The 24,460-nt window shown below is 40.5% G+C and overlaps 1 protein-coding gene and 1 pseudogene across 2 annotated transcripts in view; one reads left to right on the top strand and one right to left on the bottom strand.

Annotated features, from left to right (window-relative positions):
• The window catches only part of Kiaa1328 (KIAA1328 ortholog), a 244,380-nt gene that overhangs the window by 214,133 nt on the left and 5,787 nt on the right, over positions 1 to 24,460 (top strand). The window lies entirely within an intron of this gene.
• Positions 14,109 to 19,227, bottom strand: LOC127204719 (PRELI domain-containing protein 1, mitochondrial-like; annotated as a pseudogene).

Genomic DNA, 24,460 nt, shown 5'->3' on the forward strand with positions numbered 1-24,460 from the left:
ACAGGTAATCCTGCATTGATTAGACTGCCTAGAGAGATGACTGGAGAAGCTCTCTCCTTCTCATTGTAAGCACCATGTCAGGAAGACAGCTGGGGTGGCTCTGAGTCACTTGGTTCTTTTATCCACCATGAAGCCAGAGATGGGCAAGTTACCCTTTGCTTCTCAAATGAGTTGTTAGGAGCACAAATGCTACTTTTTTTATATAGTACAGATATACACTTTTGTGCCTTCCCAAACTAGGTATGTCCACTGCCTACAATAAAAAGTAAAGGAAGTTTCCAACCACCAAGGCCAAAGAAGTTGTGTTTTTTAACCAGTGTAGCTGTGATTGGTGTCCCCACTGAGGTACAAAATTATATATTTCTTCACTGCAAACAACCTTTCTGGTTGTACTTGATATATGCCAATTTAATAAAAAGTATACTTGCATTAAGCAGATACTTGTATTGACATAGCTTTGGATTTCAAGCCTTTTATCTCAGACCGTACTAGGAGATAAGGTATTGTACAGCTGTGTGCCCCTTCATGTGACATGATGCATTTCATATTAAAATGAAGGAAGTGCCTTCTGTGATTCTTCATTACAGCAGAAATGTCATTTTTTGAAATACTGATGTAGTTTCTGTTTCTCAGTCCTATGACAACACAATGATGATTGTTCCACACTGATGAACAGAGACTAATTCCAGGCCCATGGCTGCAGGGTTAAACCCACAATCCCTGACTGCAAGGTCACTGAGCCCCTTCTCGGCTCCTCCGCGACTCATTCAGTGTTAGTGCACTTGCTCTTGCATACTTGCTTTCCTGTGGCATGTAAAGAGAGGCAGGCCATCCCTATGTGTCATGCCCAGCCAGGAAATGCATGCAACTAAAGCAGTTGTATCTGTTTCTAGAAAGTACTGTTTGTCTCTTTATCTCATTTTTATTTTTTGTTTATTTATTTTCAGAAAGATTTGGATTTTCTTTTTAAACTACAACATGGAAGATTTTTGGTTTGGTTTGTTCTTTTTGAGATATACAATATGGATTTTATGAAACTTGTTAAGCCTACGGTGGGGGTTGGGCACATATTTGAGTCTTTGGGAAAGCTTAATAGTATACTAGAAACTTAAAATTACTTAATTTTTTTTTTTTAAATCTTGGCCATTTGCCGCCAGTCTACATGCTTAATGTGTTCTGAACATTTTGCTCTCAAGTGTGCTGCTTGCTTTGCTTTGCTCACAGGCATTTGCACAGGCTAGCTACAAATCTGGGGCGGGGGGGGGGGTAACCTGCGATCACACTCTGCCAAGTCCATGCTGAAATAAATCTCTTCATCTTTTAGACCAGTGGTTCTCAACCATCCTAATGATGCAGTTCCTCATGTTGTAACCCTTCAACCATAAAACTATTTTCATTGCTACTTCATAACTGTAATTTTGCTTCTATTCTAAATCATAATTTAAATTTCTGATATTCAGAATGTCTGATATGTGACCCCCTATAAAGTGTCCCTTGACACCCCTCCCCAAAGGGGTCATAACCCACAGGTTGAATACTGCTTTTATTTTTTCTTAAGTTACTTCACATGAAAATTTCAGTTGTTTTTGGCTCCAGATATGATGACGTAGTCTTCAGAGTTCTAGAACAACTGCTAGTATTTTGGACTTTGGCTGTGGATAGCATCAAATTGAAGATATCTGAGTTACTTTTCAATTGCTATAATAATTATAGGAGAAAGCATTTAATCTGGGTCTCACAATTTCAGAGGTTTAGAGTTCATGGCCATTGTGGTGGAAAGCTTGGCAGGAGGCAGGCAGACATGGGGCTGGAGCAATCGCTGAGGGCTTACATCTCAATCCATGAGCATAAGCCAAGGGGATCGGGGGCAGAGAGAGAAAAGAGAGATGTTCACTTGTGTGTTCATAAAAATACATATTATTATAAAGATTTTAAACTACTCAATTCCAAAATATTATAAAATATTTCTTTCCAGACTTTTAAAAATCACTTTCCTAAAATGTGAGCCATGAGGCCAAGAACTCATTTGCATTTGTAATTTTATCTGCCTTCAGAGTAGCAGTTTATATGTGACACACCTCACATTGCATTGGCTCTGTTGCCATCATATGTTGTAATAAAGTAAACAAAAGTTACCAGGATAATGTGCATGAATTGATGACAATAAAAGGTTGAATCTGTACAGAGTATGTTGACTATAAGAGTAAAGGTTAGGTTATAAATGCTTTTCTCCATGTTTAGCAGGAATGTGTGAAGTCTGTTCATTCAGAGGGCTTCTTTGTTGAGTGGTGACCTAGATTCCCTGCCAACAGCTGCATTATCCTCAAAAGAGTTCAATGCATGGCAAGTTTTATGTGTTTGATAAAATTATAAAAAGATACTGGATTTTTTGTTTTTGTTTGATTTGGTTTTAGTTTGGTTTGGTTTGGTTTGGGTTTGGTTTTGTTTGATTTGGTTTTTCAAGACAGGGTTTCTCTGTGTAACAGCTCTGGCTGTCCTGGAACTTGCTCTGTAGTCCAGGCTGGCCTCAAACTCACAGAGATCTGCCTGCCTCTGCCTCCCAAGTGCTGGAATTAAAGGTGTGCACCACCATCACCCGGCAGATTTTTCTTTTTAAATTTAATTTTTTATACTATATATTTTGATCGTATTTCCCACTTCTTCAGTTCTTCCCAGATCTTTCCTCCCCAACTTCTTGGTCATTCTCATGTTCTCGGCCTTCTTCCCTCCCTCTCTTTACAAAAACAAAAATCAAAGCAAACCAACAACTAATAAGATAAAAAGTACTGAAACAAAACCTCGCTCAAACAAACAAGCAAACACAGAGTCTATTTGGTGTTGGCCAGCTACTGCTGTGCCTGAGGCCAGCTCTGCAGTGTGGTTTGCCAGTGACATGCCATTGGAGAAAACAGGCTTTCCCTTTCCCAGCCTATATCAATTGTCAATAACTTCTGAGTTAGGGGTGAGACTTGTGTCAATGTCACTCTCCCAGTGCTGGCATTTTTTTTTCTGGTTTGAAACTGTGTGGATCTTGCATATGCTGTTCCAGGTTAGTAGTTCCTATGTGCATCGGTCCTGTTGTATGTGAAAATGCTGTTTCCTTGAAGTCATCCACCACCTCTGGCTCTTACATCTCTCCACATAGTTCTTCTACATAGATCACTGAGCTTTGAGGGGAGGGGGTGATAGACATTCTGTTTAGGACTGATTACTCTAAAGTCTCTCACTCTTGGCACGTTGTCCAGTTATGGGTCTCTGTGTTAATTACTATGTACTGTAAAAGAAAATAAGCTTCTCTGATATACTTATCTATGGGTATAGCAATATGTCATTAAGAGTCACTTTATTGATGTGTTCCTTTAGCAAAATAATAGTAGGCTTTCCCCTAGAGCCTATGACCCATCTAGTCTTAAGCTGCTGGTCACCTTAGCAGCATCAGGTATGAGTTCTATCTCATGGAGTGGGCCTTAAATTCAATTATAAAGTGGTTGGTTATTGCCATAACTTTGTGCCACTATTATAGCACTATTGTATCTTGTAGGGAGTAGCTTTAAGTGCCATCTAGATTTCTCCATGTTCAGTGTCATAAATAAGTAAATGATGTTTTCAGCAGGTATGTCTTACAAGCAGGTTGTGCAGCCTTGTTAACCAATAGCCTTGTTAATACCCTGGCCCCTGTCTTATTTGTTTGTTTATTTATTTATTTATTTATTTTATGGAAGTGGCTCTGTTGAACTCCTTTGGCCAGTGACTCAACAAGATGTAACCTGTTCCTGGCCCAAAAACTTTTACTTGGTGGTATAAGATGTCTAGTTGGAACATTGTCTCCCCTGTATGGTATATCCATCTAAACTACTTTCGTGTGTGTGTGTGTGTGTGTGTGTGTGTGTGTGTATGTGTGTGTTCTATAGTAGTAGATTCCTATATGGCTTTTCCAAAGACTTTAGTAGTAGTTGTCCCTCACCATACTTCCTCTTCTACCCTGCCCTTTCATCTTCCTATCCTACTTTCCCCTTTGTCTCTTTATAACACTATATTCTATCCCCCCTTCCTTGGAAGATCCCCTCCTCCCACAGTCCTGATGAACCAGCCTTCCTCCATTTTATGCTCAAAAGCCATCTTCTAATAAAGACAAACTATGTTCATTCCTGTTTATAATTAAACTTCTGTTTCTCAAGGATTGAGCTATGCCCCACCTGTAACCTTAACTACAAATGGTTCTGTACACCTATTCCAGGAAATGGCAATCACCTCTTTGTTAGTCGTAAGGACCATCTTGCAACCCTACCTTTGCTTCAAAAAGTTTTTACGTCTACCTTGTTATGACCACCTTGCTATGTTCTGCTTCTTTAAACCCCATCTATTTTTCCCACCAAATCCCCTAACCCTGAGCTATAAAGCCCCTGTTTTCCGCATGTCCAATGCTGATCTCTTGAATAACACTTTTAGTGGGAGACAGCTCGTGTAAATGAATTAAAAAGCTTGCTTTAATCAATTTGGCCATGATGATTTGGGTCAGTGATCTTTCTCCTGCATTTCTGGGATTAACAGCCCCTTACTATAGATACCTAACCTCTGTGGTTATTCTAAATGAAGCACACATGTCATAATCTTAAAAGCTACCATCCTCATACAAAAGAAAATGTAATATTTATCATTGGGTCTGTGTTACCTCAGGATAATCATATCTAGCTCCATCCATTTACTTTCTAATTTCACAATTTCACTTTTCATAACTGTGCGTCAAATGCTATTGTGTAAATGTTCCAGAGTTTCATTATGCAGTCATCAGCTGATGGACATTTGTTGTTGTTGTTATCATGATGTGTTGGTGCAATAATTCTCACTCCTAAAACCCATTCATACCTAGGGTAGGGGTGCATACATGGATGTGAGCAGTCAGATGGGCCAACGAAGGAGAGTTTGAAGTGTGAGGCCAGACAGGGCCACGTAGCAAGAACAAGAAATTCCTCCTTTTCTCATTATTGTCACCAAATACATGACAAGACCCAGCTTACGGGAGGAGGGGTGTGTTCTGACTCACTGTGGGTGTAGCTGGAGCGTGAAGCTGCTTGTGTGCATCTCAGCAGACCATGAGACAGAGATATGTAGGGGCTCAACTGAAGTTGTTTTCCCTTTGGATTCATTCGGAGACCCATCCCATGTTGGTGGCACCCACATTCAGGATCTCCTACCTCAGTTAAATTTCCCTAAAAATATCTTTTATAGAAACACTCAGAGGTGTGCCTAGGTGTTTCTTTATGCAAAAAGAAAATAAAACAGACAATAGAAATTAGCCTTCACAAAACCCATTTCAAAAAGAAAATGTGATTACCTTTGTATACTTGGAGTAAGTTAAGAAAATGAGGCTAAAAGGCTAAGTAGCAATATTAAAGGAGAGAATGCAGCTTGAGGAACCTTATTAGAACATTGTTTTCATGGGAGTAATGCATGGCATTATAAGATTATCACAGTTTATATAGTGGCCTAGATTCCCAGTCTGTGGCTTCAGGAAATACTTGCAGAGCATAGACATAATCTAAAAGTATTTTATTCTGCACTCTTTTTTATACTGTCTAAATATTCTATAACAGTGATCTGTTGCCAATGAGCTATTTTAATTTTTGTTTGTGTCCTTACTTGTTGTCATGTTCTTGCTATGTAGTCCAGTCTGGGCTCAAATTTGCCATCTCCTACATCAACCTCTGAAGTGCTTGGATTTCAAATGTGCACTTCCATGTCCAGCTTAAAAAATATCTAAAATGGACGCAGAGGGAATACACCTGTAGGAGGCAAACACACTTCTAAATTTTACACTCAGTATTCCAAGTAGTTGCAAAATTACTGAGGTTATCCTTGACCCATATGACATAGACATTCCATCTCTGTCCATCCAGCAACAGGCGAGGGTTATCCTTTCCTTGTGTCAGCTGAACTCTGAAAACTGTAATTAGTGACATATTTTCAACATTGCAGTCCTTTCTATCATTTCATGGTTTTTAGCTCCATGAAATGCAGTTTTGGAATTCCTCTCATGATTTGAGGTCACCAAATTCCCTTAATTTCAACGTTAAGAAACTTCTTCTGGTTCCCTCGAACTGTTTTAGGCACTTTAATTCCTTTGTAGAAAATTGTTTTATATTGTTACATAATGTAATCCTTAGAATCATGAAAACATAAACCTCCAGAAGGCAATTATAGAATGCCTAAGAGCCCTGTAACACCTGGGTTTATAGGCCTGGGCTTCAGTGCTAGCTTTGCAGTTTTGAGAAATAATTTCATCTAATCTGTAAAATGGGAATAATAACATCTCCCTTATAGGCATGTCATGATGATTAAGCAAGACACTGGGTGTAGAGTACTCCACACTCTCCTGTTCTATGCTAACTGCTCCACAAAGAGTAACTACCATTACAGACCCTCCCAGGGCACATAAGCCTGAGAAACAAGGTGTGATTCCAAGATGTAGCCTAATGCAGTATTAGGAGGATGGTTAGGTTCAACACTGAGGAGAGCATTTGACTTGTTTGTTTTTGCTTTACTTGTTCTTTAGTTTTTCTTTGGTTTAGGGTCTTACTGTGTATCCTAGATTGGCTTAGGACCTGTGATCTTCCTGCCTTAATGTCTCAAGTGCTGGAATTTCAAGCATATACCACTATACCCAAAATAGTATATGTTTATATCTTGGCCTTGCAGCAGGGGATTAAATACAACTATGTTGGACACATCTAACATGCAAACATCCATTTCAGCTTTCTCCTGTACTCTGGGAAGCAAGAATTATCAGGAACCCTGGAACAACATATGCTAGTGATACTGGCCTCTCCACTAAATGCCACAAATAGTACCACTACAAAGACAGTTTAGAGGCAGTCATGAATGACCTACACTAACAGAATTTTTCTTGTATAGGGAAATGTCGCCACTGATAAAAGTATTTCCCATATAAAGAGAAGGGCCTGAGAACCTACCTGTAGCCAGTAGGCTATATCAAACAAAGTAGAAAGCTAGTGGCAACACCAAGGTTGTTCTCTATACATGTGTGCCGTAAAACTTACACAGAAAGAAAAAGATATTTTTTAAATTGTAAACAAGATCTTCTTAGTAACAAATATTCTACCATCATGAAGTGTCTCCTCTTGTTTCTAAATGGTTGGAGGGGCATAATATTGGCTATATGATAGTTAATATTTAATGTTGTGTGCCGAGGACATTTGTTTAGAGAGTCAGTTGAGGACTGATTGGAGTTATTGGTAATAGACTTTTATCTTCATAAACTAGCTTTTTGTAAAGATGCTGCAAGGGTTGAATTCCCTTTGTCTAGTACTTATGAAACCTTTCTGCAAGTATGATTGCTGAGAAATCCCTTGTAAAATTATACATTCCTAAACCTTATCCTAAATGTTTGTACGATGATCATCCTGGTTGGGATATAAGCATGTGAGGGGTGGGCAAAGGGAAAGTGGATACTGTTATTCACAAGAGACTGTCTTGTCCTTCAAACTCTTCTGCCACATAGGCTACCTGTAAGCCACAGACAGCAGTTAAAGCTGAGAAGTACGTAGAAATCAGCCATCATATATACATTGTTGTGTATTGTATACAAGCCATATATAATAAATACAACATAGAAGTATTGCTTTGTCCATAAGACTTTTTTTAATACTGTAAATTAAATTAATGAATCGATGCTGGAAACTGTCTTGGAAACTCCTTTCTGGGAGTGAGCAATGCTACTGGTATACCTAAAAGAGCCATAGTGGAAAGGCAGAATTAGAAAGGACAAATCCTTTGCTTCTTTCTGGGCACCATCTCTTCCCTCCCATGTGGGAGAAGTCCGCTCTAGATTCACCACAGTCTACATGTGGCATTGATGGAGTTTGGGACACTTTCCCCATTGGTAGCAGAACAGAGTGCTCACTAGAAACGGTTCCAGTGCAGACTTTCACTTAGATGCTTTGGTGTTCTCTAATGAAGTGTTGCCATCCTACCAAAGGTCAGTAGACATGCCATTCCAGCTAGCTCAGACAAGAGTGCTCAGTGTCCTTTCATTCGGTTCAGCCAAAACTCGGAGCGAAGAAATGTCATGTTTCTCAAAGACCAGTTGGCAGTACCCTACTGCCAGCTTCTGTTTTGTGGCTTTTGACCTGGTAGTAGAAAAAACCATTTCTGGTAAGCACTGAGGTGATGTTTCCTTTTGGGAGTGTATCCTAACAAGTGAAATGCACACACTTACACCTGAATGGCTCACTAGTGGAACTAGCACTGAGCTGTGGCTACCTGAACTTCTGGGTACTTGAGGAGAGAGATGGGGGCATGGTGGTTGTAGCGCTCACAGCTCCCCAGAACTTTCCTCCACTTGCATGCTGTACTGCAGCAGGCCTCATCCTTTCCTTCTCCCTGTGTATGAAAGTGTCTTGGTAAACAACAGTGCCTTGGCTGAGATGTTGCACGCTGTAGGCCACCAGTTGACTTTGCCACAGACGACACGTCCTGGCAGGTATGGAACATGCTGTCACTACTTTCATGGTGTTCTTTATATCAACCCGAACACTTTAATTCACAGCCTGCAGATTTCATGGGCGTTCGGCTTTCTCTGCTCTTGTTGGTACATACAGAGTAAACCCTGGGATCACATTCCTTTTCGATTAGAGGACCATTAATCCTTAAGAGGTATCCATATAAATTCACGTCTGCTGGAACCAAAAAAAAAGTTTAAGGAGGAAAAGAAAGTAAAGGAATTCTCCTCAGCTAATGTAGGTGATTAGGACCGTATGGGTCAAACAGAAAACATCCTTCCCCTGGCATCCATTGCCAGTGCTAGCTCAGCACTGTGATCGTGAATGCTTAAGTGACACAGAATCCTCAAGTGTTGGAGGGTCAAAAACCTCACAGTGGGACCAAGATAATTTTTACCTAGACAATGCTGATATGAGTGAAAAATTTTAATGTCTCATCATGCAGCTGTAAGAAGAAAGAAAGAGAAATGTGTATGGGTCAGGAATGTCTGGATAGTTCTATAGCTGAGTAGAAGCTAGATATTATTTATATTGAATATTTTATTTAAGTGAAAATTTTTAAATGAAACAAAGCGTGTGTGTAAAGTTTCCTTCAGTCAGAGGCCTAAGATTAAAGCTAACACAGAATTAGTATTATCCTAACAGCTCTAACTTTGGAATTCTACTAATGTGTATATTGGGTTAACCTTTACAAAAGTATAAAACACTTGAGTATACTTTCTTGCCACTATCTTCAGACTCAGTGCACTAAATGAAAATAAGTATTGTTTTGACATGAATAACCACCTTTCCCCTCTTCACAAGGCCACCCATGGTGGCTGGAGATGTACATGTGGAAGGAACATTCACTCCCAAATGAAATGAGGACACTCTTGAAGAACTAGCACTGTGGTGTGACAGAATCACACGGAGGTTTATGCTTCTAATACCAGCATTCAAGAGGCTGAGGCAGAAGGACTGAACTTGAGGCTAGACTGAGCTGCACAGTCGAGTCTAAGAGAGGGTCAGGGCATCTGTCGCACTGTCTTTGCTCACTTTTCTTTCTTTTTTGTGCTGGTGACTGAACTCGCAGCCTCTTTTGTGCTAAGCAAATGCTCTCCCACTGAGCTATATATCCCCCAGCCCTAAATAGGGGTTTTTAATTTTAATTTTATTAATTTATTCAGATTACAACTCAATTGTTATCCCATCACTTGTATCCTCCCGTTCCCCCTCCCTTCCTCCTGCTTTCACCCCATTCCCCTCCCCTAGGTCTAAGAACAAGTGGGACCTCCTCCCCCACTATTTGGTCATAGGCTATCAAGTCTCATCTTGGTAGCCTGCTTAGTCATTCTTTGAGTGCCATCAGGCCTCCCCACCAAGGGGAGAGAGAGAGAGAGAGAGAGAGAGAGAGAGAGAGAGAGAGAGAGAGAGAGGGAGAGAGAGAGATAGTGTTTTTTTAAGTTGTGTTCTGGCTTGCCATCCTCTTAATAGTAAATGAAGACACAAGGAAGACTTGTGGTATAGGACTGCTTGTTGTCATACAAGTGTATTCTTCTCTTGTAAGGAATAACATGGTATTCCATATATATAATGTTATATATATATAATGTTATATACATATTAGGAGATCAATCTGAATTTTAGATCACTACTACATATATATATTATAGATAGATAATTATATATATTATAGATAGAAAGATAGATAGATAGATAGATAGATAGATAGAAAGAAAGAACTATAGTATGGTGTAAAAATGTCTTCTAAATTTGTGTTTAAGATTATAAAAATATATATTACAGCTAATGCATGCAATTATAATGAACATCTTGTTTGATTTTGAGAAAGGGCCTCACTTAAGCCAGGCTAGCCTTATGCTTACTAGGTAGCTGGGGATGACCTTGAGCCCCTGCTGCTGTTACGCCTATCTCCCAGAGGCTCAGGTTTCAGTCATGTACCACTGCATCCAGTTTCATGTGAAACCAGAGATTGAACCTAGGCTTTGTGCATACTAGAGAAGCACTCTACTATCTGGTTTATAAGTTATCTTTTACATGAAACATTGATAAAGTATTTATGCTATAGAATGTGGTTGTCCTAATGTGTGTCATAAAACATAAGGAGTGCATATCCATGTATACCCTAAATATACTACATGTTAATAAACAGGATAATCTCTCACCGTGTTAACCTGGCAGAGTTTATGAGGCAAGCATCTCTTCCTCTTGGTTTGGTTTCTGCACTGTGTTCTGCCTTTGGAAGCCTGGCACATAATGTTCTTCATATAAGCTGCCCAGGAGTACTTACCTCTCACCACAATGAAATATCTGTAATTTCACTTGTTATATAGCTTTTCCAGCTGTGCTAAATTATGTCTTAAGTCATGATTAGTAGGAAATTGCAATTCTATAGAAAAGAAAATATTTTATATTGAATGGTCATTATATGTTTCCAAAACAATTAAGATGCTAGAAAACAGAAGATGTGTTAGGCTTTAAAGTAGTCATTAAGGACAGAGACAATATGCTTTAAAATCCATGTGTAGTGCCTGCTGTGACACAAAGAAAAGAATTCAGCATCTACAGTTACACAGCTTCTCAGATTCACTCAGATCCCTAAAGGCAAGTGCATTGCTTAGATAGTGATGATATTTTATTTTTTCCCTCTGTATTCATTCTCATTCATATGTATTCCCTCCCACCCCCCACATCATCAGTGCTACAGAATCACTGTAGCACTAAGCAGCACCCCAGTTTATAGTGTTAGACTTTTACCCAAACTCCCGATGAACAGCAAAAGAACACAAGTGGTCATCTTCTGAGCCTTCCTTGGTGTGAATTATGGATCATGTTTAGAAGGTTCTTTCTGTTAATGGTGATATGAATAGTAAAGACTTAACTCAGGTCTCATAAAGAAATGATATTGTTCTAAGTTTAGTCTCTCAAAACTCTTAGAGCCAAATATATTTCAAAATACATTGTCAAAAATCTGAATCAGATTTTATGAACTCATAGATTTGGGTTAGGGCCAGAGTTGTCACCAAACAGTGAAAAAACTAAATGCAGTACTTTCAAGATTTCAGAACTGCAAATCAGGGCTAATTTAATCACTCTTGGACATTGTTTTGTTTTGTATTGTACTGTACTGTATTGTATTGTACTGTACTGTTCTGTGCTATACTTATACACAGTCTAAGAATCCCATAAAAGGTGCTCTCTCTGCCTTTCTCCTGACCATTTCTTTGTGTTCTCATGGAGAAAGTTCAACAGGATATACAGGTTACAGAAGGATCCCATGAAGGCATTTTGTATCCAATACACTAAATACTCACAGTTCTTAGAAAAAATACTCAACTGTTCTTAGAATTATTGCCATCCGATGAACTAATTCATAAGGATGTCTTTTGAAAAGACTTCTTTCTCCCAACACCAGTGTCTCAGCCAACTTAATATGAATCTTGATGTGACCATGATCAGCTTTCTCTGTGGCCTTTCAGAAAAGCTGTCCATGTCTTTAGGCACACGTGCTGAAGATGTGCCTTTCATTTAAATTGCACTATGACATTCCATCATATGCAACAAACTTGATGCAACTGGCCAGTCAGCCAATGATTAGGTTATTTCCACTCTTCTCTGATCACAAACAATGTCCAGTGAATATTCCTGTCCATACCATGCATGCATATGAGAGGCTGTCTGTAGGATAAGTCCTAGAGATGGATAAAAGGTCAGATAATCTCATTTAAAATTTTCATAGCCATTACCAAATTATTTCTAGAAGAATTGTATGTCTACGTACAATATTTGAAAGTATCTATTTTATCATTCCTTCAAAAGTAGGTAATGGATAATTTACTCATGAAAGATGATATAAAACTAATAAAATTTTAACTGTATCGTATATTTTTCTTTTTTTGGTGGTGGATATGCACAAAACATATTTGATAGTTAAAGTGTAGCATCCAAGGTGAAGCTCCACTGCTCTAACTATACAGATGTATATTGAGATGAAAAGATTCTGGATCTGGTTAATTTCATTCCATGATATTTTTTTATTTGAAATTTTTAAAAAATAGTTTTAATAATAAAAAAGGTATTCAAAAGTTTATACTATATTATCTGATAATGAGAACAATATCATGTAGTCATTATTACCATTTATTTTATTTATCTATTCCTGCATTAATTCACTCATTTAGAGATGGGATCTTATGTAGCCCAAACTGTCCTTCAGGTTGTTAAGTAGCCAGTGATGACCTTGAACTTCTGGTCCTCCTGTCTCCATCTTCAGAGCACCACCGCACCTGGTTTATGTAGTACTGGCAAGGAAACTCAGAGCTTAGTTATTTCCATGGAAGCACTCTCTCCAGCCCTGGAGTTTTATTTTCTATAAAGAATGGCTCTTTTTGCCTATTTTTTTAACCAAGTTCTGAATATTTTTAATTTTCCACTTACAAGTATCATTTTCCTTTAAAGAAATGTAGCACACTTTGTGATATTTATTATTACAAATAATTATTTGTAATATCTTGCATCTTTTCCCAGATTTTTCCATTCATAAAACTCTCCCTTGCACATGCTTCGTCGGTGTCTTGGGTAGATTGTGTTTCATCTCTGGTCCTTTCACTCTGTTTATTCATAACAAAATTGCTTTAGTGTCACAATTAACTAGAATTGCTTGGGGTATTTCATTTTGTTTCAGATCCTTTTCCTATCTTTGCTTTCTCTGAATACCCACTTCTTCATAACAGCAATTAAAAAAAAATAAAGTAATAGCTTTACTATTGAGCCCTAACTATAGGTCAGGCATTATGCTAAGCACTGTAGATAAACTATCAGAAAGGTAGGTATTGCTGTTTTTACTCCTATTTTATAGATGATGAAACAACTGAAGATTAGAATAAAATCAGCAATTTTTCCAAGATCACATAATTATAAATGGAAACAATAGAATTCACATTTAGCATCTGACTTTGAAGCCTAGACTCTCACTATTACCTTAAGTGGAATGTTTTATAAATACTATTAATTTGGAGCTGTTGTCAGAAATATCATAGTGAAGCCGTGATAAACCCTACTAAGATAGTTATGACTATTTATTATCCTCAAATTATAAAACCTCAGATTGCTTGATTCTTACATAGTTACTTTTCACTACTTATACCTCTCTGGGACCAGAATTATCATGTGGTTTATACGATTCTTTTACACTGCTACCTTATAAAGACAAGGTTTATTTAGTAAACAGTTTGCTGGCCAAGAACCATGGTGTGGGCTCTGGTGAGGTTTCTTATGGCCCATGGTGATGGTGGAGGTCCTGGTAAACAGCAGAATCATAGGGGGGGGGGAGAAAAAAAACCAGAAAGAAACCACAAAATTGGAATTGAGATTTCTAGCTGTAATGATTTCATTTTAATTGTAGTTGTAATTAGAACAATGTAAAGTAAGAAAGAATCTGCTCCTTCCAACCTTTCTGAGCCAGCCCTGCCTTACTCTGGACTGAGGACTGAATTGCATGGATATGCAAGCCTATGACAAGAGTATCAAATATCTACCCAGTAAACTGTCAGAAATGAAGAGATGGTAGATCTTTGTGGATCGAGCTGTTTATGGGATGGTGATGTGTAGTGTTTTAGCTGTGGCTCCTGAATCCATATCTGTGCTGCCATTTGGTCTCTTGTACTTGAAGCTTGTGTTCACAGATACCACACCAATGTAGGAGAAGTTGAAGAAGGGTGGATTCTGAACATGTTTGCAAGAAAACTGACGCAAACTTAATACTGACACCCAAATGTTTGTTTTTTACCCTCTGAAAAATACCAGAACAGTAATGCTAAATAAAAAATTAGCTATTAATATAGTAAAAGCTGGGGCTGGAGAAATGGCTCAAAGGTTAAGAGCACTGACACTGACTGCTCTTCCAGAGGTCCTGAGTTCAATTCCCAGCAACCACATGGTGGCTCACAACCATCTATAATGTGATCTGATGCCCTCTTCTGGCCTTCAGGGGTACAAGCAGGCAGAGCACTGTATACATAATCAATAAATAAATAAATAAATAAATCTTTTTTTAAGACAGTAAAAGCTGTGGGGATTCTTCATATTAGAAGGAGAGCATCCCTAAGACAGCACGCTTTGCTCCGTTTAGAATCGCATATACCCCCATGTCACTCTTGCAGAGATCTCCAAAACATGCTGCTGAGTGAAAACACAGATGATAAATGCATATAACCATGGCCCAGTTTCATTCAGTATGTGTGTGTACATGCAGGTGTATGTGTGTAATTGTATTAGAAGAGATTTAGAATCTTACGCCCTAGGCTGTTAGCACTGGCTTTTGAGACAGGGAATAGAGTTGCCATTTGAATGGAGAAATGGAATATTGAAGGGACTCTACCATTTTACATATTTGAATTTTTGTAATGTAGGCGTACTTTTTCTTATTATTGTTTTAGAATTTAATATATTAGTTTTTTATATTATGTCCACCTTTTCCTTTTCCTCTTACTCATCCAACTCCTACTGCTGCCCTGTACATCCCCCTCTCAATTTTGTTGGGTTTTTTTTTCTGTAATTGTTATTGTTAAACTCACAAGCCACTGGAATCTAGTTAGTGTTGCCCTTGTGTACACACATTTAGGGCTAGCCACATGGGCGTGAGCAAGCAATCAAAGGACTCTTCCCTGAAAACACTGATTCTTCCTCAGTAGCCCTTGGCTTCCTGCTGCTCTTTACATAGGAGTGGAGACTTGTAAGCCTTTCTCCCATCCATGTTAGGATGTCAACTGACGTGGTTTAATGCAGGTCTTGCGCAGGCAACCAAGTTGTTGATATCATCTGTTAAAATTTCTCCCCAAGTCAGCATTTTTCTAAGATAAAAGTTTGTGCACAACGCCAATCCTGTTCTCAAAAGTTACATTTGCTTAACAGATGGGCCTTTTTCAGTTATCCAAGCATGCATAAGAATCTAAGACCATTGGCTAGATCTGGGTAGGGATTTGAAGTTTACCACCTGTATTGTCCTTGGCTGGTGCCTTAGTTTGAACAGGACTCCTGGGCCCAAATCTGCCTATCATAATGTTCTACTTGTAGGTTTCTAAGACCCTCTGGATCCTTTTACTTTGCTATTCTCCCATGTTTCTCTCATCTAGAGTCCCCATAGGATGTCCTCCCCTCTGTCTCAGTTTCCTGGTAAGTGAACGCTTTCATGGGACATGCCCCTTGGGCTAGTATGCAGATAGAAGTGAGTATATACCATTTGAATCTTTCTGCTTCTGGGTTAACTCACTCATTATGATCATTTCTAGTTCAACCCATTTGTCCACAAATTTCATGTACTCTGGTGCCACATATCTTAACCATGTCCCCTGGAGGGGGAGACCTGGTGGCACTCAGAGGAAGGATAGCAGGTTACCAAGAAGAGACTTGATACCCTATGAGCATATACAGGGGGAGGAAATCCCCCTCAGGCACAGTCATAGGGGAGGGGAATAAGGGGAAAATGGGAGGGAGGGAAGAATGGGAGGATACAAGGGATGGGATAACCATTGAGATGTAACAAGAATAAATTAATAAAAAAAAAAAAATAATCTAAGGCCAGCCACTGACCACTCAGAACAAGGCACAGAACCCCATTGTTTCTTCTGCTAGGTGTGCTTCCTGAGGGATTTAGAGCAGGCGTACACCCAAAATCCTCTGGATGATGTGGGTATTTTCTTGGAACTTTTCCCTTCCAGCAGCTTACATAACATTATCTGACACTATGAGAGCTACTCCTTAGGGAGGAGGCAACCAGGTTGCTAACACCTTGCTTTATCCAAGTCCAGTGACATTGTACTGTCTCCAGCAGTAGAGTCTTACCCTCAAGCAATGGTAGGCAGCCATGAGCAACCTCAATAGCCTGTTTTGTTTGGGAAACCCCTGATCAACAACTAGAAAAGAGGTATCCCTTTCCTGTCAGTGTGATTTTTTTGGATACTTTGTGGACCCTGGAAAGATCATTATCCCTCTGTGAGTGGTAACTCCAATTAAGACTCTCTCTGTGTCTCTGTGTGTCTCTGTGTCTCTCTCTGTCTCTGTCTCTCTCTCGTGTATGTGTGTGTGTGTTTAAAGACATATTTATTATTATGTACAGTATTCTGCCTGCATGTACCCCTGCAGGCCAGAAGAGGGCATCAGATCACATTGTAGATGGCTGTGAGCCACCATGTGGTTGCTGGGAACTGAACTCAGGACCTCTGGAAGAGTAGTCAGTGCTCTTAACCTCTGAGCCATCTCTCCAGCCCGTGTGTGTGTGTTTTTTAAGAAAGCTTTCAAAATAATAGTTTCCCTATGGCTTTTAAATTTTTATTTATTTATTCACTTTACATCCTGATTGCAGACCCCCTCATCACATCCCAGTCTCCTGCTGAACACCCTTCCTCCCCATTCTCCCCTCTCCTTCTCCTCAGAGAAGGGGGAAGTTCCCCATGGGTACCAACCCACCTTGGCACGTTGAGTGCAGAATTAGGCACACCCTCTCCCACTGAGGCCATACAAGGCAGCCTGGTTAGAGGAATAGGATCCAAAGGGAGACATTAGAGTCAGAGAGGGTCCTAGTTCCAGTTGCTTGGGAATCCACATGAAGACCAAGCTGAGTATCTGCTACATATGTGCAGGGGGCCTAGGTCCAGTCCATGCCTGCTCTTTGATTGGTTGTTCAGTCTCTGTGAGCCCCCATGGGCCGTTACTTGACTCTGTAGGTCTTCCTGTGGATTTCTTGACCCCTATGGCTCCCTCAACCATTCCCCCATCTCTTCCATAGGACTCCCTGAGCTCTCTTTAATGTTTGCCTGTGGGTCTCTGCATTTGTTTCCACTAGCTGCTGGGTGAAGCGTCTCAGAGGAGTTCTGATAGACTCCTGTCCACAAGCATAGCAGAGTCACATGGATTGGCTCTCTCCCGTGGGATTGGTCTCAAGTAGGGCCAGTCTTTAGTTGGCCATTCCTTCAGTTTTGGCTCCATCTTTGTCACTACACATCTTGTCAAAGGTTTTGTGGGTGGGTTGGTGTCCTTACCCCTCCACTAGAAGTCCTGCCTGGCTACAGGCGGTGGCTACTTCAGGATCCATATCTCCCACTGCTAGGACTGTCAATTAGGGTGACCCCGTAGACTTCCTGGGGCCTCCCCTATCCCAGGTCTCTGGCAAATCCCAGAGATTTCCCCACCTCCAGTTCCCATTCTCTATAGTTCTACCTCAAGACTCAGCTATACCACTATATATGGATAAAGAAACTGTGGTACATTTATACAATGGAATACTATTCAGCTATTTAAAACAAGGACATCTTGAAATTTGCAGGAAAATGGATGAACTAGAAGAAAATTATTCTGAGTGAGGTAACCCAAACTGAAAAAGACATGCATGCTATGTACTCACTTATAAGTGGATTTTAGCCATGAAGTACGGGATCACCATGCTACAATCCACAGACCCAAAGAAGCTAAGTAGCAAGGAGGGCCCAAGGGAGGATGCTTGAGTTCCACTCAGAAAGAGAAATAAAATAGGCATTGGAGCTGATGGACAGAGGTAACTGGGTAGGAGAGGAGATGACAAAGGGAAGCAGGGGTGGGGATTAATAGTAGCAAGCACACTGGAGAGAGGGCCAGGTGAGAAAACAAATATCTTGCTGTTATTTTGGCTTCTGGCCTGCATTACCTTCCAAACCCCTCCCTACTTAAGTCTCATCTCCTCCTTTTTCCTACTTGATAGTTATTCCCCCTGTCCAGAGCTCTTTCTCCCCTGCTCTTTCAGTGACCAGCTTTGGCTTTCCTGGCTTCCACACCTACTCCGAGTTAGACATTAAGATGTAGAGGTTTTAGGGTAAGATCCACAAATAAGAGAATGTCCATTGTTTATCCGTCTAGGTCTAGGTTCCCATACTCAGTGTAATATTGTCAAGATCTATTCATTTGTTGGAAATTTTCATTGTGTCATTTTTCTTTAGAGCTGAAGAGTAGTATTGCTGCCCTGACCCACCACCCAGACAGCAGAGACGGCTGGGGTTGATTTTCAATAATCAAGACAATGGGAGGAAGAGAAAGGAAGCTGAGCCTCCCTGGCTGCCAGGCTGCTGCAGGAGGAGCTGCTGCTGCTTGGTGGTGGCCTGCTCCTTTGCTCTTTCTTTGGCTGTCCGAACAAGTGTTTTTGGAAGGGGCTTTGCCTTGTAGCTTGGCCAAGATGTTCTCAAAGTCCTTCATTGTCTTGGTCACATTGCCTTTGAACCCAGCAAGACAAAGTTCTTAAACAGTTCTGGAGACCCAGCAATGCATTTGGGCCAGCTGCTTTTGTCAGAGTTGACATGGTAAACACACCCTCAGCAGGGAATGGTTGTTGTTCCAAGAGAAGATGGGCATGGTTTAATTCTGGTCTACAAGTGAGTCTTTCAGGTAGTATCCTGAGTGAGCAATGTCAGCAGGAGAGAGTGGATCTATCTGCCCAGCATGGCATCCTATTGTTCCAGGAGTCTCCTGGACAGAAGCTTATGGTCAGGGGTCCCCTCCCAGTGTCTTCAGTTAAGATACATTTGCTACAGGGATTCTGGTACCATTCTCAGAAAGTAGCAAACATTTGGTCCTAGAAACTTCAGATCATGCTCCAGCCTAGGAAGTAGTTCACCACAGTCCAGCCAGGGAAGGCCCTGAGCGGCATCAGGGACAGAGCCCAGGGGACAGAGGCGTAGCACATGGCCTGGCACACCTGGGCCAGACTCACAGCTCAGTCACCACTGAACTACCACTCAGTCACCACTACCACAAGGCGCTATGGCCTTATATGAATATCTTAAATCAAATCCAGACATGTCATGTTGCCAATAAATCCTTCTGTGTATTCTGAAAATTAGATTTTTAAAAATAAGACTATATCATTATCCTGACAAAATAGCAATCCTTTAATATTAACTACTAGTCCTTCTGTGTTCCATTTCTACTAGTTCAGAAAGTACAGCTTTGCCATTGATTACTTTGAATCACTATTCAAACATACTATGTCTTAGTCAGTGTTCTGGTCTATTGCTGTGAAGTGACACCATGACCGTGGCAACTCTTAGAAGAAACCATTTAATTGGGGATTGCTCATAGATTCATAGGGTTAGTCCACTGTCAGCTTTGGATGGAAGCATAGTGGTGTGCAGGCAGACACAGAGCTGGAGAGGTAGCTGACAGTTCTAAATCTGGATCCACAGGCAACAAGAAGAGACACTGGACCTGGCTTGAGCATCTGAAAACCACAAAGCCCACCCCAGTGACACATCTCCTCTTAACAAGTCACACCTACTTCAACAAGGCCACCTCTTCTAATTCTGGTCAAGTAGCAACACTCCCTAATGACCAAGCCGTCAAATATATGAGCCTATGGGAGCCATTCTTATTCAAATCACCACATACAGCATATGGTTGATAGATCCTTTAAGCATTTTTAAAAATCTGTTACAGTTTCCTTCCTTTTTATTTGTCTAAGTAACTGAGTCATTTGTCATAAAATTTTACACATTCTACTTCTTAGCTGATCATATGCTGGAGGCATCTTTTTGTCTTTCTCTGTACTATATATTCCATGTGAATTGACAGGTATATCTGGAGGCTTGGTTAAGTTAGAGTTTTTCATAATGAGGATCTTTTATAGGTCATGCTGTCTGTGTACCTTCTGTTGTTATAGACCAGGAAAGGAAGTAGGTGCTAGTGGTTTTAAGATGGATCAATGACCATGAATAATGTCATCCTGATGTTACAACCTTTCACTTGGTTGCGGTAGCCATTGATGAGTATTGACTAGAGCCAAGATAACATAATAGTGGTTTGTTTTTCATTGTTTCCTTGGCATTTGTGAAACTTAAGGAAGGTTTCCAAAATATTGGAAGACACTAGTAGATGCTTGAATCTCACTTGAGAGGAGAGGACAGTGAAGATAAACTAATGATAGAAATCCTGTGGTTTTTGGGATGTCAGGGTTCAGAAAAGATGGGAAGGATCAGAACTTCTCCACTGTAAGAGGAGAGAAAAGAGGGTGCAGATCAGAAGTTGCAGGTTTAGTTGTCTGAAGAGGAGTGGCGTTCCCTGTGGCATATGTCCTTCAGTGATGTCTGTGTCACAGGTGTTGCACAGGGAGACTAAGGAGCACACGTTTGGATTCTTTTTTATTAATGAGAGTACTTTAAAGATAGCATTACAAATTTCTGTAACCCTTGCCTTGGAGCCTCTACAAGTTCTCTGTCCTTTGCCCACTCTTCTCTTTCAAAGGTATTTCTGAAAACCTTCTAGTCTCTTTGATGAGAAGAAAAGTCAAGATCTTTCAATTTAATGTTTTGCTTCATGCTCTCTCTCCTTTGCTGAGTGCTAAACTTGCATTCTACATGGAAGCATTGTCTTTCCCCATTGACATAGTAGGTCAGTGCCTTCTGCTGCTCTTCCCATCCCTGCACTGTGTGCTGTGGGAACCCTCTGAAGGAGCAACTCTGTGGCATATTTCGACTTATGTAGTGAGCACGTGTAAACTAGTATTGTAGTGTTTGGAATATGCCTAGTCTGTGTTGTACACTGGTGCCTCTGTTAGTTAGAACTTGACCACTTGAATTACATTAATACTCTTTTTTGATTAATTAATTAATTCACTTTACATCCCAATCGTTGTGCCCTCCCTCCTTTCCTCTTAGTCCTAGCCCTCAGAAAAAGGAAATCACCCCCCCCCACACACACACACACACACCTACCCATTCCAACACATCAAGTTGTATCAGGACTGAGTGCATCCTCTACCATTGTAGCCTAGCAAGGGAGCCCCTCCAGGGAGATGTGATCAAAAACCATGCAAGAAAGTTCCTGTCAGAGACAGCCCCTACTCCTTTTATTAGGAGACCCACATGAAGACCAAGCTGACAATTGGGTACATATGTGTAAGGGTCCTAGGTCCAGTCCATACATGGTCTTTGGTTGCTGTTTCAGTCTCTGCAAGCCCCCTGGGTCCAGGTTAGTTGGCTTTGTTGGTCTTGTGGAGGTTCTGTTCCCTCTAGGTCTTTCTATTCCTCCCACTCTTCCACAAGGCTCACATTGGCTCTGTCTCAGCATCTGTTTCAATCTATTGTTGGGTGGGGTCTCTCAAAGACCAGCTATGCTAGGCTCCCATTTGCAAGCACACCAGAGTGTCATTATTAGTGTCAAGTGTTGGCTCTGCATGGTGTGGCCAGGCATTAGTTGGACATCCCCCCAATCTCTGCTCTTTCTTTATCCCTGCATAACTTGTAGGCAGGGCAACTTTTGGATCAAAGTTTTTGGGGGTGGATAGTTGCTCTCCTCCCTCTACTAGGAGTCACCCCCATATTCTCCCAGGAGCCTACCTTGTCGTTGGTCTCCAGCCTGTCTCAGAGATTCCCCAGGACATGGTTTCTCTTCTCCTCTGCAAGCCCTCTGTCCTGCCCCACCCTCCCTTCCCTCAGCACTCCTTCTTCCATCCTGTTCCTTCTCTTCAAGCTCTTCCCCTGCCTATTCTATTTCCCCTTCTCAGCAAGATTCATGCATCCTCCCTTTGGCCTTCCTTGTTACTTAGCTTCTTTGGTCTGTGAATTGTTGTATGATTATCCTGTACTATATGGCTAATATCCACTTATAAGTAAGTACATACAATTGTGTGTCTTTCTGGGTCTGGTTACCTCACACAGGATGATCTTTTCTAGTTCCATCCATTTGCCTGCGAATTTCATTATTTTCTTGTTTTTAATAGCTGAGTAGTATTCCATTGTGTAAATGCACCACAGTTTCTTTTTTTATTAATTTATTCATATTACATCTCAATTGTTAGCCCTTCCCCTGTTTCCTCCCATTCTTCCCTCCCTCCCACTTCTCCCCTTCTCCCCTCCCCTATGTCTGTGATTGAGGGAGACCTCCTCCCCCTATATATGCTCTTAGAATATCAAGTCTCTTCTTTGTAACTTGCTATCCTTCCTCTGAGTGCCACCAGGTCTCCCCATCCAGGGGACGTGGTCAGAAAAGGGGCACCAGAGTTCGTGTGAGAGTCAGATCTCACTCTCCACTCAGTGGTGGAGAATATCATGTTTGTTGGCTATGGCTTGGTAGGGGTTCGAAGCTTACTGCCTGTATTCTCCTTGGCTGGTGCCTTAGTTTGAGGAGGACCCCAGGATCCAGATCTGCCTGTCATAAAGTTCTTCTTGTAGGTTTCTAGGACCCTGTGGGTCCTACTATTTCCCCATTCTTCCATGCTACTCTCACCTAAAGTCTCAATAGGATGTCCTTTCCTCTAACCCACTTTTCTTGGTAAGTAAAGATTTTCATGGTACGTATCCCTTGGACTAGTGTTTTGATATAAGTGAGTATATACCGTTTGTCTCTTTTTGCTTCTGGGTGAACTCACTCATTATGATAATTTCTAAATCAATCCATTTGTCCACAAATTTCGGGAATTCCTTGTTTTTAATAGCTGAGTAGTATTCCATAGTGTAAATGTACCACAGTTTCTTAGTCCATTCTTCTACTGAGGGACACTTAGGCTGTTTCCATGTTCTGGCTATTATGTATAGAGCAGCTATGAACATGGTTGAGCATATGTCCCTGTTGTGTGGTAGGGCATTTTCTGGGTATATCCCAAGGAGTGGGATGGCTGGGTCTTGAAGAAGCCCTATAACCATTTTTCTGAGAAAGCGCCAGATAGATTTCCAAAGTGGTTGTACTAGTTTGCATTCCCACCAGCAATGAAGGAGTGTTCCTCTCTCTCTCCACATCCTCGCCAACATGACACCACAGTATCTTTATCCATTCTTTGGTTGTAGGACATTTGGATTGTTGTATGATGGGGCATCTTCTGAGTATATACTCAGGAGAGGTATAGCTGGGTCTTGAGGTAGAGCTATTCCCAATTTTCTGAGAAATCTGCAGATTGATTTCCAAAGTATGGTTGTACAAGTTTGCACTCCCACTAACAATGGAAGAATATTCCTCTTCCCCCACATCGTCACCAGCATGTGCTGTCACTTGAGTTTTTTATCTTAGCCATTCTGATGAGTGTAAGATGTAATCTCAGAGTCATTTAGATTTGCATTTCTCTGATAACTAATGATGTTGAGCATTTCTTTAATTGCTTCTTGGCCTTTCATGATTCCTCTCTTGCGAATTCCCTGTTTAGATCTCTACCTCATTTTTTAAATTGGATTATTTGGTTTCCTGGTGTTTAGTTTTTTGAGTTTTATAGATATATTTTGGATATTAGCCCTCTGTCAGATGTAGGATTGGTGAAGATGTTTTTCCCATCTAAAGGCTGTTGTTTTTGTTCTGTTGATAGTGTACTTTGCCTTACAGAATATTTTCAGTTTTGAGAGGTCCCATTTTTTTTAGGTCCCATTTATTAATTGGTGTTCTCAGAGCCTGAGAGGTTGGTGGTCTGTTCAGGAAGTTGTCTCCTGTGCTAATGAGTTCAAGGCTCTTTACCACTTTCTCTTCTAATAGACTTAGTGTTTCTGGTTTTGTATTAAGGTCCTTGATCCACTTGGTCTTGAGTTTTGTGCAGAGTGATAAATATGGATCTATTTTATTTTTTCAACATGTAGACATCCAATTATATCACCACCATTTGTTGAAGATACTATAATTTTTTCATTGTATGTTTTTGGCTTCTTTGTTAAAAATCAAGTGTCCATAGGTGTGTGGATTTATTTCTGGGTCTTCAGTTATGTTCCATTGATCCACCAGTCTGTTTCTATGCCAGCACCATACTAGGGTACAGCTTGAAATCAGGGATGCAGATTCCTCCAGAAGCTCTTTTATTGTACAGGGTTGTTTTAGCTATTCTGGTTTGTTTTGTTTTGTTGTTTTTTCATATGAAGTTGAGAATTGTTCTTTCAAGGTTTGTAAAGAATTGTGTTGGAATTTTGATGGGAATTGTATTGAATCTGTAGATTGCTTTTGCTAAGATG

Source organism: Acomys russatus, chromosome 20 (assembly GCF_903995435.1).
Source record: "Acomys russatus chromosome 20, mAcoRus1.1, whole genome shotgun sequence".
Lineage (NCBI taxonomy): Eukaryota > Metazoa > Chordata > Mammalia > Rodentia > Muridae > Acomys > Acomys russatus.